Genomic DNA, 23,041 nt, shown 5'->3' on the forward strand with positions numbered 1-23,041 from the left:
TTTTCCAGTCTTTTTGTTATCTCTCATTCAATAAATCTAGAATTCTTGAAAAAGTCAACAAAACATCATAACATTATATTTTATTATATAGGGCAAGGCTTGTCTTTTAAGATGGCCACTACTATTTAAAAAACTGATTTCATAAATTTGGTTCATTAGTTACGTCTATAAAATTTAAAACGGTGAGCGACTTGAAGTACAATGATTCTGGAAGGAAGTTCAAACATAACTCCTTATGTTATCATATATTTTAAAATGTTAGTATCAAAATAACAATTATATGGGTATATAATTAAAATAAATATGCAAATCTTACTGCTATACCACATAAGAAAAGTTATGGTGTGATAGTTTTGATGTAGTTTGAAAATAAACCATAAACATCTTAGGTGTCTTTATTCCGATATTTGTGCTCATTATAATTTAATGCATCTTAGATATTCGGGGCTTTCGAAATACTTTCCGTGGAGCAACATCATTCATTTTCGTCACCTCACCGTTCGTTCACTGATAAACGTCAAAAAAGTCAGATAAAAACAGCACAAGCTCTATCCACGTGTACAGGTCTAATTCTGTCAATTGGCATGCATCCAGAATTCGTTTCCTTCAGCCCTGATGACATTTTTGTATGTCGTTGACTTTTTGTTTACTAGTAAACTATCGCTTGTGGATTCCCTCCTCCTTTGAGTTTTTCCTGACGTAAATCAGGAATAGTATTCTTTTTTACTTCTTCACCAAAATCTTTAAGCAAATTTAAAAGGAAATTGAAAATTTGTACAGATATCAAAATTCTAGAAATTAAAACGTTGCATTGCAAAGCCCTTCAGAAAGTCGAAGTTTTCAGAGCACTTGATCACTAATGAGCTGGAATGAAACTTTCCTTGATACTTGTACGGTCAGAGTGCTTATATGAAACCTGTGCAACCTTTTAGTTGCGGTAGTTTTTACGAAATTTTCATACAAAATAATTTGACACTTTAGTCAGACAGACAGACATACTCTGTGTTCAAATTAGGATAGAGTCACGTTCTGTTTTTCGTTGCATAATATGGGTGATTGACCTATTTTTATAATCTTGTGTTTTTGTTCATATTATTGTGTTTTTGTTAAATATCAAGAATTAGTAATAATAATGTATGTATTCAGTTATTTATAATTACTTTATACTAGCCTAAGCTGTTTGTACTGAGCGCTGTGAAAGTATGAACGACAGAATCTTTAAATTTAAATTTTACCCCTTCTAAACATGTCAACGTAAAGTAAATCAAGTTAATGGTGTCAAAATTTCTACGTTATAAGTTATTAAGTGACATAATAAAGTTGCTTACTGTTGTTTTTTTTTAATTAGATTCATTAGCATATATTTTTTAAATGTCCAAATGCTCTAAGGAGTTTAACACATGTAAAGAAAAACGAAAAGATCGTGGTATTCGCAGTTTGCTAGCGACTCCATAGAAAATGTCTCCAACAAAAAAATATGAAATTTGCTCAGGTGGTCGGTGTTGCTGGTCTACATTTATATGCGAAGGACCTTTTCAATAATCTGCCATTACAAACAATGCATGCAAACTTTCACCAGCGAAGCTAAATAGCTACTGTATACTTGCTACTTGAGGGTAGTGACAAAGAGATTAGTCAACCGATTAAGTATTTTTGTTCGGTAGATTCATCATCAGAATGTAGTCATTCGGAAATTGTGTTTGCAAGTCTATCATTAAAATGCTTTTAAGACGATTCAGATTTGTGCAGACTTCTAGTGTTCTACGATGGCAGCCGCTATAACTATTAATGTAATTCGATCTTACTTGAAATGGTTATTAATAAATAATTAACAATAATAATTAGTAATTAATAAGTCATTAGTAGCTGCGCACAGCTACATACGTTCACTGAGTTGAAACAGATGTTCAACTGTTAAAATTCAAGTAACACCAAGGAGGGAAGATCAATCCAAAGTTACATGATACGTGGAAGAAATCTCTAAAAAAATGTTATAGATGAACTCTACTCTCGAACAGCAATGGCGAGCGGTGCCATGGTAGAAATGATGAGATCATCTCAAATATTTCAGGTATATTATGAAACGAGATCATGATCTCTCTCTCTCTCTCTCTCTCTCTCTCTCTCTCTCTCTCTAGGCATTTCCGGTGTTCCAATATTTCCAATGTTCTAATTTCCACCATCCTGCATGAGTGACCTTTGAACATTTGTTATTTCAGTTAAATGAATACCGTGATCTTCTCATGGTTGTCATGGTTGTTCATAAGACTGTGTTTCTCTTACAATGTGAGGCAGACGCGATTCCAGTCCACCATTGTTATGCATGTCACAATGCTACTGCCAATTTTTTTCTGTCAATGCAGCAAAGAACATCGAAGTGACTACTTTCTTTTTAAGCTGGAACAAAATTACTTCTTAGTAGGAATATGGCATTGTATGATATCACAACTCCTTACCAGTAGTGTGCAATTCCATTTCTGTGACGCACTTTATTACCGGTTGTATACTATCCGGCGCTTAGGGCAATGGTTAATTTCGTCATTTTGATCCTTGGAACGACGCCAAGTTATGCCGATCTCTAAATATGTAATGTCGCTGAGAACGTTTCGGGATTCAGGACAGTTTTGATGGGGGAGCACAGTTTATAAATAGAATTTCTTGATTTAGACAGAAACTGACCGACGATTTTGTATCAGCCGCTATGTTTTCGAGCTTTGATGTTTTTATGGTGTATTTTTTAATAAATATTTTGCTTATTATCAATTGTTTGTCACCGATCGTCTCGTTTGGGTTCAATATCTAGCCGCAGTAAGTAACTTTTGATGTAGGTACATTATCTATTAGGTTATAAATGTGTTGTGTCAAAGATACCTATTTTTGGTCTTGTTAGATATAAGTATTTTTTGGATTATAACAATAATTATATTAAGGCATATTTGAGCTTTCAGTTATCTCAATAAATAAATATAGTTAGGCTCAGAGTCGGTAGGCAGCGGCTTGGTTCTGCCCCTGGCATTGCTGAAGTCCATGGGCGACGGTAACCATTCACCATCAGGTGGGCCGTATGCTCGTCTACTTACAAGGGCAATAGAAAAAAATAAAAAAATATTACTTCACTATAGAAATAGGCGCGGTAGTGGTAATTACTTGTGGCGGGGCACAATATGCACTAACTAGCCTGGTGTAAATAATTATAAGTATTCAATTTCAGAAGTCTATCCGGTTGCAATTATAATCTGAATTTGCCGCAGTCTCTATCAAAGAAGTGTAACAAAACATATATCTCACCATAACCTAACATATCAAAACAAAAGTATCGCTTATATCCATTCCGAGCTTGTAATCTCAAATATTTATGATTCCAATTTTTTTTTTTTTTTTTTTTTTTTTTTTTTTTTTTTTTTTTTTTTTATGATTGAAAGTTTACTGGTGGCCCGAAGGCCTTTCCAGTTTCACCAGGACAGGTGGGCGAGCAAAGGCTCAGCCAAGAGGGGTGGGATTTGCTAACAACTGCCCGAGCGCCTCCGAAGGAGACCTAACAACTCAAGAGCAATTGTTTCGCGAATGAATCTACTACCGGATCGGAATCGCGACCCGCTGAGAAGATCCGGCGAGAAACTCAGCGGGCTGATGCATGGGTTAGGTTGCACGTCGACCTCTTTGTCGAGTTCGACGAGTACGGTTACCGGGGTCCCTAAGCCTGCCCCTAGTATTAGAGCTGAAGGCATCTAATGCAAAGGTTATTGGATCTGATGGATCCGTAAGGACGTGTCTAGGGCGTCGACGGTGACTGGCTCCTGCATGATCAGGATTCGGGGAGTAGTCAGCGGCGGCAACGATAAGGCGATTATCATGACGCATAGCCTTATCGAAGTATCGTTCCGACGCTGACTTCATGTATTTCCGAATTGATTCGAGGCCCAGGTCGTCGTGTAGGTCAACGTTCCTCACGAACCACGGAGCCCCGACAGCTAACCTGCAAAAGCGGGATTGTAGGGATTGGAGGGTGTCTATGTGTGTGCGGGCCGCGTGAGCGAACACCACACTCGCGTAAGTCATGACGGGCCTTATGCAAGTTTTGTAAAGTGTCACCTTGTTCCGAAGGGACATTTTACTCCGCTTACAGATCATGGGGTAGAGTCTACCGAGAATAAACGCGGCACGGTCACGGACTGATTTTATATGCGGGCGGAATGTCATCGATGCATCCAGGGTAACGCCCAGGTACTTGACCTTCCTGGCCCAGGGTATGGGTTGTCTAAAGAGAGTAATCGGGGGTGTGAGATTCCTCCTCCTAATCCGGGAGGAAATCCGTGTGGAGCTTCCCCTCTGAAATAGCACCGCAGTACTTTTCGCTGGGTTGATGTCTATGCGCCATTTTCGGAACCACTGTCCTAGGGCTAGGGCTGCGCTCTGAAGCTTCTTCGCGATTAGGGACTTATTTCTACTAGAATAGTAAACAGTCGTGTCGTCGGCGAATAAAGCTAAATGGGTCGGCGGCGACCGGGGAACATCGTTGACGAATAAGCTAAATAGGAGGGGTGAGAGGACAGAGCCTTGCGGGACTCCAGCTGTGAGAGGTCGTGGGGAGGAGCGGGTTCCCTCGACTCGATATCGAAAAGAGCGGTTCGACAAGAAGTCCCGTATGATGAGCACGAGACTATCCGGCACGCCCATGTTGAATAGTTTGAAAATCAAACCATTGTGCCAGACTTTGTCGAACGCTTTTGCGACGTCGAAGAAGAGAGCTCCCGTGTATAACGGTTTTGGTCGATTAAGCCCCACAAGAATGTGCTCCGTGAGGCGGTGCACCTGTTGAACGCATGAGTGATTTGTACGGAATCCGAATTGTTCATCGATAAGAATGCCCTTGGATGAGACGAAGTCTCTGAGGCGTTTGTAGAGCAGACGCTCATACAGTTTGCCTAGAGACATGAGGAGGCTAATCGGGCGGTAGCTCGTCGGATGATTTTTTGGTTTACCGGGTTTATGTATGCCGATAACGTCCGCTTCTTTCCACACCGCGGGAAAGATACAGTTCGCCATAGCGGCATTGAAAATAGATGCCAACATCACGATGAGTTGGACGGGTAGAAGTTTAATAACGCGGTTGGATATACCGTCGGAACCGGGAGCCTTGCGAGGACGTAGGTCTTTGATCAAGTCTTTAACTTCCATCGGGGTGACGGGTGGTAACGCATCAGAGGGTGGCAAGGAGGCTCTGCGTTCTACCTCACTGTCTACTAATTCTACATGAACAGGGTCCACGGATTGAGTGCTGGGCGTGCACTGGGTTTGCAATGTATCGGCCAGCAGCTCTGCTTTTTCGTCATCATCGAACGCCGCGAGTCGGCCTGAGGGGCCTACGAGGGGGGGCATACTTACTACCGTATCCGATTTGAGAGTACGAGCTAAGTGGTAGTAAGACCTTTGGGAGGGCGCGAGTCCTTCTAAGAAATCAGACCATCTGGCATCTCGGACTTCGGCGATGCGAGACTTTACGTCGCGTTGTAGGGCACGCATTCGAATACGATTTTCCGCGGTAGGATACCTGTCGTAGGCGCGTATCGAGGCGTTCTTAGCTCTAAGGAGTTCCCTAATATCGTCGGACAATTTGAAGCGGTGAAGGAAGTCCTCCGCTACAACTTGTTTCGATGACCTATCTAATGTCGAGGTGATGTGTGACGTTAAGATGTCTATGGCTTCAGCGGTATCCTGAGGAGACGGGATAGAGTCCGGGTTAAGCGGGAGCGATGGTGGATCAGATTCAGCCAGGCTGATGCCCAGCGTGTGCCAATCCACCACAGTCCTCGTGACGGGAACGGAATCGGGAGCGCGACCGAGCTTCATAACGACGGGACGGTGGTCTGAATCTAACTCTGAAACTACTTCGATCGAGTGTAAGCGCAGAGTTACGTTTTTTAATAACGCTATGTCGAGTATATCCGGGCGATGCGCGATATTTAGCGGGTAGTGAGTCGGGGTTAGCGGAGCGACGATATCGAAGGCGAGATCATCGACTAACGCGTCAAGCCGCCTGCCATTCGGGGTTGTGGTGTGTGAGTTCCACCTGATGTGTTTACAATTTAGGTCGCCCGCCAGAATGACAGAGCTCCCCATACCGAGCAGCGCCTCGATATCACTGCTTAGAACGATCTTATCCGGTGGAAGATAAACGGACGCGATAACGATCGGCGCGTGTCCCGTCATTGAGATTCGGCACACTGATGCTTCGATATTAGCGAGCGCGGGAGGATCGAGCGGGACGCAATGCAGGGCTCTTCTATAGTAAATGACGGTACCACCACCACGGGCAGAGAGCCTGTCGTTCCTGACCATGTTATAGTTCGCGATTTTAGGGTCACGGCGCGCGGGCTTAAGTAGGGTCTCCTGCACTAAAAAGATATCAATTTGGTGGTCACGCAAAAAGTCAGAAACCTGATCACGTTGATTTGCGAGACCGTAAGCGTTAAAAAATCCTATCGTTACGGATAGGGGCTTTATTCTACTTATATACGCCATTGATTACCGGCGGAGTGAGGGGAGGACGTACGTATTTAATGACGCGTATACGTCGGCGTATTCCTGCACAACGGCGATAAAGTGTTGTGCAGTGGAGGCAGCACGAATGGCGTCGCCCAAAGCGTTAACGCGCTCAAAGTTGATCGACTGAAAGAAGTCGATCGCTAAAGCGAGATTGTCGGACGCGGTCGGAGGGCAGGTCGCGGGAGAGGGACGGGTCGCGGGGGCGGGACGAATCGCGGAGGAGGGAGTTGTAGCCGTGTTCGTGTACGGCAGCGGTTTTGCCCAGGCCGAGACACTGGGCACCGCCGCCGGAACGAACGCTGGCTTAGCCTGCGACGCAGAGGGTGCCGAGGCTTTGATGTCTGGGCCGGAAGCTCGGAGGCGGTTTTGGCGGGCGACGCGGCGATTTATTTTAGGGGCTCGGGGGCAACCACGGTAATTCGCGGGGTGACCCTGTGTTCGACACAGGACGCAGCTAGGCGGTTCCGTCGCGGTTTTTTGGTCGCGAGCGCAGAGGGCCGTGGCGTGATCGCCCAAACACTTAACACATCGGGGGCGCGCGTGACAGTTACGGGAAGAGTGCCCGTACAATTGACAGTTATGGCACTGGCTAGGAGTGCCTTTTTTATGGGGGGCTTCGACAGCGATACCAGAGAGCCTACAGACGGTCTGTGTGTTAAAGATTTTCTTACCCTCGGGGGTAGGCTGGAGAGCGACTAGAACCATATTATATGGCTCCCTACCGCGACCGGTGTGCATACGGTGCACAGAATTCACTGGTAGGCCTTGTTCTAACAGGTCGGCTTTTACGAGCTCTACATCTAACTCTTTAGGGATTCCGCGTATTACAACGCGGAGTTCGCGCTCCTCCTGGAGCGTATACGTATGGAAACTTATACGCTCCTTACGGAGGTAAGAAGAGAGGGCCCTATGGTCGTCGGGTGTTTGAACCTTAATTTGAATGCCGTTCGCGAGGTTACGGGCATTCGTGAAATTTATATTTTTGGCCTTAAGGGCCAGGCAAACTCGATCCCAAGCTGCCTTCTCCTGAAGGATAACCGGGGGAGGGGTCTGGGTTTTATTTTGTGCCACCGGACGCGGCGACGGAGTGGCACGGGCTGGGGGCGCAACGGGAGTCTGAGGGCGGGGGCGCGACGCGTTCACGGCTTTGCTAATTTTAGCGGCCGCGGGAGCTCGAGACTCCGCGGCACGCTTCTTACCCTTCTGTACCAGGGTGAATCCATCCGTCGATGAGGCGGGGGCGAGGTCGACCTCCATGTCCGAGTCAGAGTCGGAGCACGAGGAGGCGGGTGCAGGCGACCTACGAGCAAGTGTAGGTGTTTTAGAGGGCGCGACGGAGGCCGCGGATGATCGCTCAGCTGAAACGATGGTCACGGCGGACGACGCAGCAGCTTTTCTCGCCAGTATAGGCGACACGGGAGCGGCAGGCACGACAGAGGCTGCGGTGCTCAATGCAGAAGCTCTGCACGCAGGTACAGGCGACGCAGGAGCAGCGAGCGCGGCGGAGTCCTCGAGAGGGCTCGCAGTGTGATTGGCCTTGAAGGCCAAAAACTCCGAGGCGAGCTGTGGGTGGCGAAGTCGGAGGAATTCCGCGAATACAGCGTCCATGATCGCTGAGTACCCAGGTGGGGCGGCCCCGGGTCTTGAAAACACTCGCCTTGCGGCGAGGCCCCAACTACTCGGACCTGAGCGGTTCTATTGAACACAGGTGGCAATGCGGCGCGATTACTACAGGACAAAGAAAAAGCACAACAAAACAGAAATTACGAAAAGAAACAAAACAAATAAATACTTGCAGGAAACCACTTTGTCGGCAGATGTACCACGAACACAGAAACAACAAAAGGAAACAAAACAAATAAAAACTTCCAGAAAGAGCACTTAGTCGGCAGATGTACCACAAACACAGGCCGCGCGAACAATGGCCGGGCTAACAAAAGCCGGGCGAACAAAGACCGGGCGATCGAGTGGACGATGAGCACGTCCGCACGTGACGGGTGCCTCTATCGGAATATCTATCGGATTCCAATTTTGTTGGCCATGGTTAGATAGAGCTTTTCAAATGCGTAAGCCTCATAGCCAAAATGATACAAGCCGTCAAAATGAGAAAAAAAAAATCCTTTATTTTTATCACGTACCAAGTCGCTTGTTGTGGGCGTAACGATGTTCCAACGACGAGAAATCGTAATGCTGATAGTTATTAACATTTTGTGTTTTGTGAATCGGATTAGCAGTATTACTTGTTTATCATATATAGATATAGTTACCACGATTTTTTATATTATTTAAATGGGTGGACGAACTAATGTTTAAGTGGTTACCGGAGCCCATAGACATCTGGTGGTAGGACCTCTTGTGAGTCCGCACGGGTAGGTACGACCACCCCGCCTATTTCTGCCGTGAAGCAGTAAGTACTGAAACCTTAGAACTTACATCTCAAGGTGGGTGACGCATTTACGTTGTAGATATCTGTGGGCTCCAGTAACCACTTAACACCAGGTGGGCTGTGAGATCGTCCACCCATTTAAGCAGTAAAAAAAAATTCCACAGAATTTACTATATTAAATTTTAATATTGTGTATCAAATTAATGAAAAACTGTCTTGTACTAAATTCCTTACAACGCACGGTTTTAATGAAATGAACATATTTAGTTTTTTTTTTATTATTAAGGAACGGTTCTCTAAAACTATTTGCGTAAAAACACTCGTAGAATCAAATCGATTACTACAATACAATGTGAACATCAGCGCCCATCGAAATTGGCTCCCAAGATCGAAGCCTCCGATACGCTCAAAATTTACAAACCGACCTTCGACTATCCGAGCGCGTTTCCATTATCTATCACATGTACGCACGGATTCTTGTAATTCGGCAGCGTTATTGTCTACACAGTAACACAGTACACGTCGCGTTCATAAAATATAAGGCTCCTTTGCCGCAGCGCGAGCTATGATCTAATAACGCGTTGCGTAGTGCTCGCACTCTCTCCATTGTTTTAAACGATACGGAACGATTACAAAAAGGCTTCGAGTTCACGATTTACTTGTTAAAAGCCTCTTTTTATTTAGACCTTTTTACATTTAGACCTTTTTGCATTTAGACGTTTTTACATTAGACCTTTTCACATTTGGAACTTTTTACATTTAGACATTTTTACATTTAGACCTTTTTGCTTTTAGACCTTTTTACATTAGACCTTTTCACATTTGGAACTTATTACATTTAGACCTTTTCACATTAGAACTTTTCACGTTTAGACCTTTTTATATTTAGACCTTTTTACATTTAGACCTTTTCACATTTAGAACTTTTTACATTTAGACCTTTTTACATTTAGACCTTTTCACATTTAGAACTTTTTACATTTAGACCTTTTCACATTTAGACCTTTTCACATTAAGACTGTTTCAAAAGAATCCCTTCGTAATTGTAATACGCACATGGATCACGCTAGCGCCTGGTATTTATTTTCTGGGACAGCAAATTACCGAAACGTTTCCAACCATAATTTGTGCTATGTGCTTCCTGAAATACAAAGAAAGCTCGTCTACAACTACAACCCGAAGCTGTGCTTATTTGCAGCGCTTTTCGGCTGTCATATTTTTGTGGTACAATTTTGAAAGGATTTTTCCCTGTCCGGTCCGGGGAGAGCTTCACGTTTTGCTCTGGTTTATTGGAAACGTATCCCGCTAACTCGATTCACGGCGCTCAGCACTTTTGACGTAATACCGTGTCTTTATCCCGGAACCCCTGTACACTAAACATGTTATTCACTTAAATTTACATTTATACCATGCTGGCACTCATTTGTACTTGTAGGAACGTGGTGTAAGTACTAAAATAGCGCTTGCATGCAGATTGAATCTCGTTGGATAGGTATACTGCGTGTAAGCTATTCTTGTTGGCCTCTTTTTTGTCAATATACATGTGCGAAACTTCTTTTTCATGGCCTTTTAATGGTCAGTACAACGTAATTGCTGGCACCCTGTTTGAAGTCTTCATTACTTTGCAGTGGTGTTCGGGCGACGATCCTTTATCGCGGAAGTCATTAATCGAGATGTATTAGGTTACTTGAAACTGAAGGATTTTAATCCTGGCTCCTTCGCCTCGTGCGAATTGAACACAGCAAGCCGTTTAAACTTTATGACGTCTTCAAATCCGAATTCCGTATTTGTGTAGTGACCGGATCGACACGATCCAGACGGAAATAAACTAATTACAAAACTTTGGTGCTTGACCTTAAAAAAACGAGCTCTTTGAAGTTACAAAGAAACAAACTTTCACGTCTGAAGCCTAGACGCGTGCTTTTATCAAAAGTTGCGTTTGCCGGCTGTGAAAATAAACCTTCAGTTATGCTTGTGGAACAGGGATAATTGTTTTTGTAGAAACCTGTACAATAAGTGGTTAAATGTACTCACCAGTAGTGTATGCGGTGAGTACCAATGTTTTGCCAAATTCGACCATTATCCTATGGTGATCTCGAATGGATTTTGTGAATATTAAATATCATGTTACATTGATCACAAGACGCCGCTGATTTTAAGACGTGTCTCTTATATTTCAAGCTGGAAATAAAAAGAAACACCTGAATTATATATTTATATTATTATTATTATTATTAATAATAATTATATTGAAGTCATCGTGGCCTAAAGAATAAGGCGTCCGGTGCATTCGTATCAAGCGATGCAACGGTGTTCGAATCCTGCAGGCGGGTACCAATTTTTCTAATGAAATACGTACTTAACAAATGTTCACTATTGATTTCCACGGTGAAGGAATAGCATCGTGTAATAAAAATCAAACCTGCATATCATAATTTGCGTAATTAATGGTGGTAGGACCTCTTGTGAGTCCGCACGTGTAGGTATCACCCCGCCCATTTCTGCCGTGAAGCAGTAATGCGTTTCGGTTTGAAGGGTGGGGTAACCGTTGTAACTATACTAAGACCTTAGAACTCGTGTCTCCATGTGTGTAGCGGCATTTACTTACTGTAGATGTCTATGGACTTATCACCAAAAATAGAACACATATGTACAAAACGACTTTTATACGTACAACCTTGTTTTCAAAAACGCGTGCAATTTGAATTGTTTCCACATTTACACCGTAAATGGATGATATCACTAGTTTTATGGTCAGTAATCAATGGTTAGCTAAACGACCCGGCTAATCAACATATGCCATCGGATAAACTGGAACGCGACGACCGAATAACGTGTTTAATGAGTGACGTAACCATGGGAAACGCTCCAGCACGTGTTTATTATAAACATAAACAAAATTAACAAAAGAAGTTTATGGTGATTTATGTTTATGGCCGATAATTTTCGTGTCCAAATACGTAATGTTGTGGTTCAAATAAATAAGTAGAATAGTAGTGCTGGGCGCGCATTTTCCGGTCACCGTCCTCGTCGAACCCGTCGCTTGCGACGAAGTACTCGAGGTTTGGAACTATCGTTAGTTATAATAAACTAGCGACCCGCCCTCGCTTCGCTTCGGAAACATTAAAACACACATGAAACCAAAAAATAAAATAAAAAAAGTAGCCTATGTTCATCAGGGACAATGTCGGCTTCTAATGGAAAAAGAATTTTTCAAATCGGTCCAGTAGTTTTGGAGCCTATTCGAAACAAACAAACAAACAAATCTAATCTCTTTATAATATTAGTATAGACGATCTATTAACAAGAAATATGTTCGCTAAGTAGCTAATTAGAATGTTTAAGGTTTTTGAATACAAGACAGTGTATACAAAAGAGGAGGTGGGTCATCTTGTAACTTCTATGGGCTTTGGTAACCAATAAGTAACGGGGCAGCTTAGTCAGCTAACTTGCGACTTGAGAGATTTACACGTAATAAGTCTATGGCCAGTCTGGTGCTGACCACGTCTAGACAATTAAAAGACACCAAAGAGATACGCATAGATTTACTACTATTTATATTGAAAATCGGCCCTAAACAGGTCATTACGGATACTCCCGATCCATTAACGGTGCTTTTAGGAACCACAAGCACCGATCACCGTCCTCGTCGAACCCGTCGCACGAAGGGTTCGACGAGCAAATTAACCCATAGACAAAGCCCACTGAGTTTCTCGCCGGATCTTCTTAGTGAGTCGCGTTTCCGATTCGGTGGTAGATTCTGCGAAGCACTGCTTTTGTTAGGGCCAGTGTTAGCAACACTCCGGTTTGCGCCCCGTGAGCTCAGCTACATATTAGGGCGAAGCTGAAATAGCCTCTCAAGGCTATCAGCATAGGTAGGAAAAAAAAGCGCACTTATTTATTTTATTAACATAGCTAAAGTTTAGAGTCTGTACGCTTATCACGCCTCCTACGTGGCACCTAAACGTCCACAAAAAATAAATTAATGTCAACCTTTAATTAGCAATTCTTTTTCATTATTGTCTTCATTATAATTTTTTCATTATTATAAAAAAGAGCTATTACTCGTAGATAGAATAATAATGACGCCGACGAAATGTTTATCGTTAAGAATGTCAATATAAAAAAACTATCAATGGATTGATCTCGCTTTCAAAATATCATCGCGTAAACATTCAAGAAGAATTCATACTTTTTACTTGCCTTATATGTACCACTTTATTTCGGGGTGTGTTTTACTTGGCTTAAATAGGCAAATGAGTTCACGGTTCACCCATATTCAGTGATTGTCTGTGTCAATAGATATGACAAAGTATCCGGAACTGCAATACGGAGATTCTGGACGAACCACTGCTGATAGGTCTGTGATAATATTGTTCTGGTTTGAATCTCGTTTATACTTGACTATACTTGAGACCTTAGAACTTATATCTCAAGGTGGGAGGCGCATTTACGTTGTAGATGTCTATGGCCTCCAGTAACCACTTTACTGCTTCACGGCAGAAATAGGCAGGGTGGTGGTACCTACCCGTGCGGACTCACAAGAGGTCCTACCACCAGTGAATTGTGGCACGAAAATCAGGACATCCTTAAATGTAACAAGATCTTATGGCAATTAAATTAATACCATTCAAAACTTATGGGAACGCGCAAGCTGAATGCGTGTGAATATTTAAAGCTATTAATTATAATGAGCGCGAAGATTTCCAGTGAATTGAGCGGCTTTGTTTCATAACATTAAAGACCTCTAAATTTTTTAATCTAAATTTCTTAGAAGAATAATTTTTGGACGTGACTCACGACGCTGTGTCATTTCGTTCTAGGAAAAAAATAATTGAGTTCTTGTTGAGCAATTTTACATGACAATGCTTTTTCAGTGAATCTATTATTGTGGTCGGTGTACTCATACAAATGCTTTTAATTACCGTCTGTAGAGCAAAAGGTTAAAGTTCGAAATGGTTTGCGATTTTTTTAATTTTTTCCCAAATGTACTCATTTGCCTAATAAATCTATAGTTCGAAATTAATGTTTGGATCTTTGTTACTCAATCATGCTAAAATGGAAGAATGGATTTAAATGATATTTTGCACAAATATACTTTTAATAATAGTAAATGACATGGTCGGGGAACTCCCAGCTTATGTCCCATAGCAAATACGGAAGTGCGTTTTAACTGTTTCGTAATTTTACCTCGATAAGGGAATTCTAATCTCGTGAAAATGCGAAGTATTTTAACCATCCTACATTAAAAAGTTAACACGGACGAAGCTGCGAAGCTCGTCACGCATAGATTTTTTTTTATTTCGAACAGTTCACACTCGGATTGTGTGATAAACAAAAGCCAAGCCATTCTCACTACCAGCACAGGTAAAAAAAAGTGGTTAAAATACTAACCAACCGACATAATTATAAATCCGGGCCTAAACGCATCGGGCCAATACTAACAATATTCATTCGGCACGGCTCAATCAGAAGACACGCGGCCACTTCCAAAACTAGTAAAAAAGTTAGAACGCTCGTTAAAGAACCTGCTCCAAGAGTTCCGCATCAACAGTAAAGCCTCGTTATTTAAGCACGGCCTGATGGAATCGGAATAACAAACGGCTTCGCAAGATGTCGGCATTCGCAATTTCCTCAACAGATGACAGGATCCGCTTCGAATGACTTATTTTATGAACTCCCCTCGCTTCATATGGAAGAATTGCTTTTAGTTTTATTGCTACATTATTAAAAAATAAAAAAATATGTTTTCTAAATTGGAAGTTTCACGAAAATTTGATCTGTCTAATTCGCATACGGATCGCAATTAAATAGGTTTAGGACTGCAAATTTTCACCCTTTTCGAAGCAGAACTATAAGACAGATGAAAAAGCTCACAACCCATCCAGCGCTACCAAGGCCGTAGATGTCACGTTAACGACGCCACCCAACGTGGACATAAGGTCTTGAAGCTTAATGTGTAATGGACAGACTATAAACAAGGACTTTGTGCTTGAAATAGACCGGCGGTAGCTCGCATGGGTAGTTACCATCACCCTGATTATTTCTGCCGTAAAACAGTAATGCTTTTCAGTTAGACGTCCTACCACTAATAACTTTATCCACATCATTTTCATGCAATTGGTCATAGTAAAATGATATCACGAGTAAATAATAAAATATAACTGCGACGCCCTATTACTTAAGATTTTTTGAACGAAGCCAATCTCATTTTGTAGGCAACACGCTCTGTCTTAAGTAGTAGACATCTTGAGCCTAAATCATATTATCCTAATTAAGGTCGTATTAATTTAGCAGTTAGCACTTCATTTTATTATGTAAATTAACGCTTTATCGCTCGGTTGGTTTGTAGTAATGAATGTAATTTTACATCTACTTCAACGGCCTTAAAAGTTCTCAAATGTTCTCAAAGTGATCAAACCAAACCATCAAGTGGCATCAATTTTCTTACCATAATTGAACTCAACAGTGCTTGTTTGGGATGGTATGGACATGTGATGAGACGAAATGACAATGAGGTTATTATGAAAATTTTAACTATGAATGTGGAAGGCTTTAGAGGAAGGGACCTAAGAAAAAATGACGAATTGCGTAAAAGACGATTTGTGTAAGAGGGGAGTGACCCAAGAAATGGTATACGATAGAGGAGTAAAGAAGAAAACATGTTTTGAACCGACTCCAGGTGACTGGGAGAACAGGAGAATGATGATGATGCTGAATTGAAGTCAGCACTCATTGGTATTATGTAACTATCGAACATCATTTAAATCAACTGTATAAGGTTGCGGCTATTGAACACAGGAAGGGGGATTAAAATCTGACGTGTATTGTAATAACAGCAGTCTTACCATTTAAACCGAAACGCGTGATTTCTTCGCCACAAATAGGATTGTGGTACCTAGTAATAGATGTCAAATAAGAAAATCATCACAGTCCACAGACGAATGGTGATCATGATATGTTAGTATCTCCAGAAGAGTGGAATCCCATAATCATCTCTTCTATTTTCTTTCTTATTCCGTAATAAAGGGACTTTGTCAGGCTGAATTTTTCACGGGGTACTAGAATTGATGATGTAAAACGGCATGGTAGAGGCCGTTCCTTGGTGTATGGCGGACAAATATGACAAATATGACTCAAACATCTAAAGATAAAAAAAAAAAACTTCAGAGGTGTCAAGGGACACCCGGATGGAACGAAGTTCCTTTCGATTAATTAGTGAAGGAATTGTAATTTTTTTTTAAGTTATGATAATAAATTAGGGCATTATGAAGAAGAAAAAAACAATACTATGAACTAAATTACTATTGTTGAAACGCTATCTCGAGAAACTGTATTCATTACGCGGACCAATCGGATACGAGCAATGTCACGCGAAAAGCTCCTACACGTTGATTGGTCAGAATGACGGATCTAAAAAGTGTCGTGACAACTTTTCGTAAGATTTTTTTCCATCTAGCCCCCTTTCACAACGCGCGATAAGGAACTTCGTTCCAAAAAAGATTAAAAAAAATCTAAAGAGGCCAAACTTGACAGTGTAAATAGTTCAGGATAAAAATTCTTACCGCAAAAGAACTAAGAGCGCCAACCCCGCCTAAAATGGGATAAGGAAAGTAGATTTCTTTGATTTTTATGCCAGCACACTTAGATCCTCAAATGGCGTTTGCAGCTGTTGGATATTTAATATCCAAAAATGTACCACAAAAATGCCCACAATTTTGTATATTTCTGCTGCAGATTCCAGGGTGGGACAGCTGTAATACAATATAAACATGACTTGAATCCCGTGTCTCGAAGTAGGTGGTGATATTCACGATACGAAGTCTAAGCACAGAATGCTTCATAATTGGTGGGGTGTGAGTTAGTGCAATATAAGCTAGTAGAATAGTAAAATAGTAAAAAAGTATAATAGTTAGTAGAATAGTAGTAGCTAGTAGAATAGTAAAAAAAAAACACGAAATTATACAAAGCCCAACTAGAACATCCAATTACGGAAGACACCAATTGTCATTTGACTAACTGCATTCCCAAGACTAAATAGCTCAGAGTTTGGATTCGAAAACTTAGTTAAATACACTCCGGAGCTATTCCGAGTGCAGTCTAACAAGGCAGCGAAGCAGGGAAAGAGAAAATTAATGAAACAAGTGCCTACTATTATTGCAGTAACTATAATTAGCATTCCGTATATTGTGGCTGAGTTATATCGAAATCTAGTAAACTTGAACGTTGTGAAGTCATGATTCATATTTAATGATATCTTAGTCTCTCTATGTCTGGTATGAATTTGAAGACTACAAATACTTACTTATTTTGAGGTACTTTGAGGTGGAAGCGTCTTAGCTCATGCCGTGCTACTATTGTTCTATGGTGAACCAAAATGGTAAAAGATGGAAAGGAAACACGTCGCCTTGTCTCCAGCTTGGCTCCGTAAGTTCTTTTTCGTTCGAGGCTTTTGAGCGACAAGGGATTTTAATAAGTTTCATTCAGACGGCAATCCGAGGATTTACTCTTGATCAAAAAGATGCACTAAACTTTTTTTTTATTGCTTAGTTGGTGTTAAGTGGTTACTGGAGCCCATAGACATCTATAACGTAAATGCGCCACCCACCTCGAGACATAAGTTCTAAGGTCTCAAGTATAGTTACAACGGCTGCCCCACCCTTCAAACCGAAACGCATTACTGCTTCATGGCAGAAATAGGCAGGATGGTAGTACTTACCCGTGCCGACTCACAAGAGGTCCTACCACCAGTAAACTGTCCTCGACAAGTACCTACATCGTGGTGATGCGAAGAATTTCTGAATCTAAAACTTTATTTCGGTATATTTTTTTTGCCAAGCATGTTTCATCACCCCCTTGCTAGAAGCAATAATTAAAAGTGGTCAATTGCATGTCTCTTACTAGGTTTTGATGCAGCACAGCCGCATTTCTGCACCTAACAAGGACTTCAAGCCTTTTGTGTGTTCAAATTACATATTACGAGTAACATGCATTTTGAACAGTGTGACTTCAACATTGTATGTTTTGTGAACAGTTGGTATAAAATAGAAATAGGTAAATAAATACATATAAGATTGTTTTAACTAGTTTTTGGTGCGAAATTCCTTAATAAGGTCTTTATTTAAAGGGCCAATAAAGGCAGTCCTTAAATGATAATTGAATTTTTTTGACTCGTGTTTAAAAGTTGATGGGGACATTCAATCTATGGGCCTTGTGACCAAGATATTCTCGGCGGTGCAATTCAATAGCAATCACTTATCTATGAAGCTACAAAAGACAGTACGGTGGACTGTTGGCTAAATCACTGTAGCATGATCATTTTGTTAGTTAGCTGACAATTGTATTAGACAAATACACCTTAGAAGTATTTCGAAACCATTAAGCGTTAGAATTAACAATAGTTTTAAGTTTGATTAACGCCATTTAGATGGTCAGATTTAATGAAGAGAGCGGTTAGTGGTAGTCTAATAGCGGTTTTTTTTAAAAAAATTTATTGCCTACATGTGTGGGCGAGCTCACAGCCCATCTGGTACTTCGTGTTAAGTGGTTACTGGAACCCATAGACATCTACAACGTAAACGCGCCACACACCTTGAGATATAAGTTCTAAGGTCTCAGTATAGTTACAACGACTGCCCCACCCTTCAAACCGAAACGCATTACTGCTTCACGGCAGAAATAGGCGGGGCGGTGGTACCTACCCGTGCGGACTCACAAGAGGTCCTAACTCCAGTAATGACGCAAATTATAATTTTGCGGGTTTGATTTTTATTACACGATGTTATTCCTTCACCGTGGAAGTCAATCATGAACAATTGTTAAGTACGTATTTCATTAGAAAAATTGGTACCCGCCTGCGGGATTCGAACACCGTTGCATCGCTATATACGAATGCACCGGACGTCCTATCCTTTAGGTTATCCTTTGGTCCACGCCACTCATGACGAATGCTATGAAGGAAAATCACTCATGGTCGCGATCGTCAACAGTAAGGGAACGATAAAGAAGATTTGCTCGATGTGAAAATATACAAAATACAATATATTCTCTGGTCCATTTTAAATTAATAGAGAAAATACAAGACAAAACTCTGGCAAGGCACAATTCAGATTACAGTTGAATGAGAAGGCAGCGATGCAAGCAGCGACAGCTGGGAGCCGAAGCGGATATTATGAAACAACTGCACTCTGTCTGTCTGTATAGCTAACCTGCAATTGGAATTAATTTACTCGCATAAGTAATACTTTCATCTATACATATAAATAAAATTAGAGTGTCTGTTTGTAGTATTGAAATAACCGCTTTTTACTACATGCATATGAATACATATACAGGTACATACACCAAAATAACATTTTTTACAATTTTTGTCTGTCTGTCTGTTTGTTCTGGCTAATCTCCGGAACGGCTGGACCGATTTTGATGAGACTTTCACTAATAGTTAGCTGATGATATAAGGAGTAACTTAGGCTAGCCAACTTTTTTTAGACTAGCTTTGCCCCGCGGCGTCACCCGCAGTTATTGTCGTATCGTGCGCAACATGGCGGGCTTCGCCTATCAATAATAAAATTTAATGTTTCCGAAGCGAAGCGAGGGCCAGTCGCTAGTAAATAATAAAACAGTATGGTGTGTCTGTATATTGAAGAAGAGCAACAAAACTGGACAGGGTTTTTCATCCCCACGTTTTTTTACAATAAAATTGTTTTTTCTTACACTACTTTTAATTCAAATTTATTAAAATTAATTTTCTATTCTTAGTTGGATTTTCTATAAAACATTATTTTGTTAGTTTTTTTAAACTATTATTTAATTTTCATTTTTTAGTTGAATTTAAATTTTTTCAATATTTTTTTTAAAATTTAGTTGTCGTCGGACCTATGTATACCAAATTTCGAGTTAATCCGACGTTTTGAAGGGGGTCAAAACCATGTTCAAAGATTCCGTTACATACTACTAACCTAATATACATGCGTCTGAACCTAATAAAAGCGTATTAAAAACATACAACATGTCCATAACAATCAGCATAAAATATCTATGAAACAGAACGAACATTTGGGCGGACGAGTCCCCGGTCCGTCTGACCATAAGAGCTCAAAGTTATCACAAAGTAAATGCAGCACCCATACTCAGACTTAGAGACATGAGTGACGTGATACAAAGTCTCAATAGTTGTCTTATTCGCTTTTGCTTCAAAATAAAGCTCATAAAGGCTTCTCGATAGATTTGGTATATATTTATAGGAAGCCGCTTTACTTACCGTAGTAGCTAGCTAAAGTTTCCAAAAATATCCCTTCCCAAAATTAAATTAGGCGCGGGGAAAAAATTAATACAAGAGAACTACGGTAATTCATTTAAATACTTTTAGCGCGGAGCAGTCATAAGAAACTTGTTGCGGCGGCCAGATCAATACAGAATCTGAAGCTTTGAAAACTACAAAGAAATACGTCAGAGACCGTGCTAATGAAATTTGCAAGATTGGTTTACAATATAATTTTAGGACAACAATATAATTGTACAATAATTACAACATTATTATAAATATAATTTTGTGAAGATCCTCAAAATATTCCTCCCTCCCTCAGTCGATCGCTCATTGCTGAGCATCGTGATGCGCCCGCCTGTGACCTTTTTTTGTAATTTTTAGCCACTTATGTCGGTCAGTGGCACAGTGAAGTACGTGGCTCAGTCTCATGTCCAGACACTCAGACACTTGGTCACTCCATCTTTTCCGGCTACGGCTTTTCAAAATATTATTTACCTCCAAAATAATAATAATAACGAATAATATCTAATATCGCTATTTGCTAAATCAGATTTCAATTATGCATTCGGTTATTTAGAACGACTTAGTTCATTCCAACACGGATATTGGATGGTTTCGAAAAGTCGTCAATATTTAACATTCAGTCATTTTTATTATTAAAATAAAATAAATAAAAATAAAATAAAATTCATTTAATTCAGACCCTCTTAAGTCCATATGTTGTAAGTTGAATAATACTTAGAACTATGTTAGTAAAATTAAAATTAAAATTAAAATTAGCAATTAAAACATTTAAACATTTAATTCATAAATCTGCGCTGCTTTGAGGCACCTGGTATATGGGTATGTATATGAACCCAGTGTCTCAAAACAGCACATTCGGGTTTATTACCTATAACCATCAGGATATTATTAGTACTCGCACGAACCCCACGCATCAGTGAGGCCGTTCGTTTGCGGATGATTGATGAAAAATCATCCACGTGAGCATCCGTAAACATACCTGATGCGCTACAGTACCGCGGGAGCCCCAACAACATCCTGAAAGCATTATTATATTGCACTCGGAGAGCATTGTATGCCCGCCGCGCATATCGAACCCACAGGGTACAGGTATATAAGGACTGGCAAAACGCCTTGAACAAGGTTACCTTAACCTGTGCGGTACAACGGTAGAACCTGCGGGCCAGCATACTGCAGCGGACAGCCAACGCTCTCCGTTCCCTTTCAATATCTGCATCATCTTTAAGGTGCTCAGTTACAATATGGCCAAGGTATTTGAACTCAGTAACCCTCTTCAGTGGAGTACCTCCGAGCGTCACTGGTGGCACATAACTCGGTTTTGTCTTTGCTGCCTTAAAGACGAGCAGTTCACTTTTTTTAACATTATAGCGGAGCCCGTGAGATTCCGCGTACCTCTCACAGATGGACAACAACCGCCGGAGAGCACCGATCGATGGGCTCAACAGCACCATGTCGTCAGCGTAACTGATGCTGTTCACACAGTGACCATCAATCGAGCAGCCGACACGTGCCTCACCGAGTGCCTCGATCAACTCATTAATATACAGGTTGAAAAGCGCCGGTGAGGTTAAGCCCCCCTGCCTCACCCCGCATTCCAACCTGTACTCCTCCGAAAGTGTGTTTGACCATCTTACCTGATTGGTCTGATACTCGTACCAATGGGAGAACAAGTCCACGTAAGGTCCCGGTACGCCCGTCTGCCTCAACTTACCCCACAACAAGTCGTACCTGACTAGGTCGAAAGCCTTCGAAAGATCGAGAAACACTGCATAAACAGGCGTATTCTTCTCCGTGTAGTATCCCACCACATGCTTTAGCGACAGGATTGCACACTCGGTAGATAACATCGGTCTAAAACCGAACTGAGCATCACTTAATTTAAGATGATCACTCACCTGTCGCTCGAGCACTGCATCGAGTACCTTAGCAGTTATGGTTGCCAGGGAGATCGGCCGATAGTTGTTACGATCCGATACGTCGCCTGTTTTATTTTTTAAAATCGGGACAACGACCGTTCTCATTAACGCCCCGGGCAGATACGAATGTCTGATACAGAAGGTATATAAGAGCGCTAGCAATCTAGGTAAATGCGGACCGGCGTGTTGAAAGTGCTCAATGCTGAGGTGGTCATGACCGGGAGACTTACCCTTAGTCATATTCATTATAATTTTAGTTATTTCCTTCGTTGTTATCCGAGGTGGTACTTGCGAGGGTCGACTCGGGTCCACCACCCCAGCATCAGCACCTCTACTTAACTGACCGGGTGATTGTACCCTGAAATGGTTCCTAAACAGATTAGCAATCCTCACAGGCTCACACTCGCCATCAATGCTCACCGGGATACCAGCTTTTGGACTCAATCTCCTTGTTTGTTTCCAGAAACCTCGGAAGTCTTTTTGTTCGTGTTTTGTGGCAAGAATATTCATTTTTATTTGTTCCTGATGGTTTTGACAAAATTTAAGCTGTTTTTTGAATATTTTTCTCGATTCCACCATATCCCTATACACTGTTCCTTTCCGAGGTTTCCCGTTCCACACCCAGCAAAGAAAAGTTAGTCTAGCCACCCGGTGAGCACTGCGGACGTGCTTGTTCCACCCAATCAATGGTCGAATACCCCTATGGGTTATTTCACACTTATTACTAAAATTATCATAACAGTTAATAGAGGCTTCAGTTAAAACATTAATAATACACATATAAAAATTATTTATAACAGATTGATGATTCACATTAGTACACATTTTATCACAACATTTGTTCAATTCTAGAGGAAAATCTATTAATTTCAATTTATCATTACAATATTTAAAATACATATC

The 23,041-nt window shown here is 41.3% G+C and overlaps 1 protein-coding gene and 1 long non-coding RNA gene across 4 annotated transcripts in view; one reads left to right on the top strand and one right to left on the bottom strand.

Moving 5' to 3' along the window:
* Positions 1-23,041, top strand: part of LOC101743773 (hemicentin-2) — a 110,307-nt gene that overhangs the window by 24,006 nt on the left and 63,260 nt on the right. The window lies entirely within an intron of this gene.
* On the bottom strand, positions 62-11,761 carry LOC110384864 (uncharacterized). 2 transcript variants are annotated; one of them, XR_009976740.1, is made up of 3 exons: positions 11,610-11,761; positions 10,967-11,113; positions 62-741 (listed from the first exon to the last, which is right to left on the bottom strand). It is a non-coding gene; the product is annotated as an uncharacterized LOC110384864 (long non-coding RNA). The 2 variants fall into 2 exon arrangements; XR_002430236.3 differs by having other exon boundaries at positions 11,607-11,761.

The sequence above is a fragment of the Bombyx mori genome, chromosome 25, assembly GCF_030269925.1.
Source record: "Bombyx mori chromosome 25, ASM3026992v2".
NCBI lineage: Eukaryota > Metazoa > Arthropoda > Insecta > Lepidoptera > Bombycidae > Bombyx > Bombyx mori.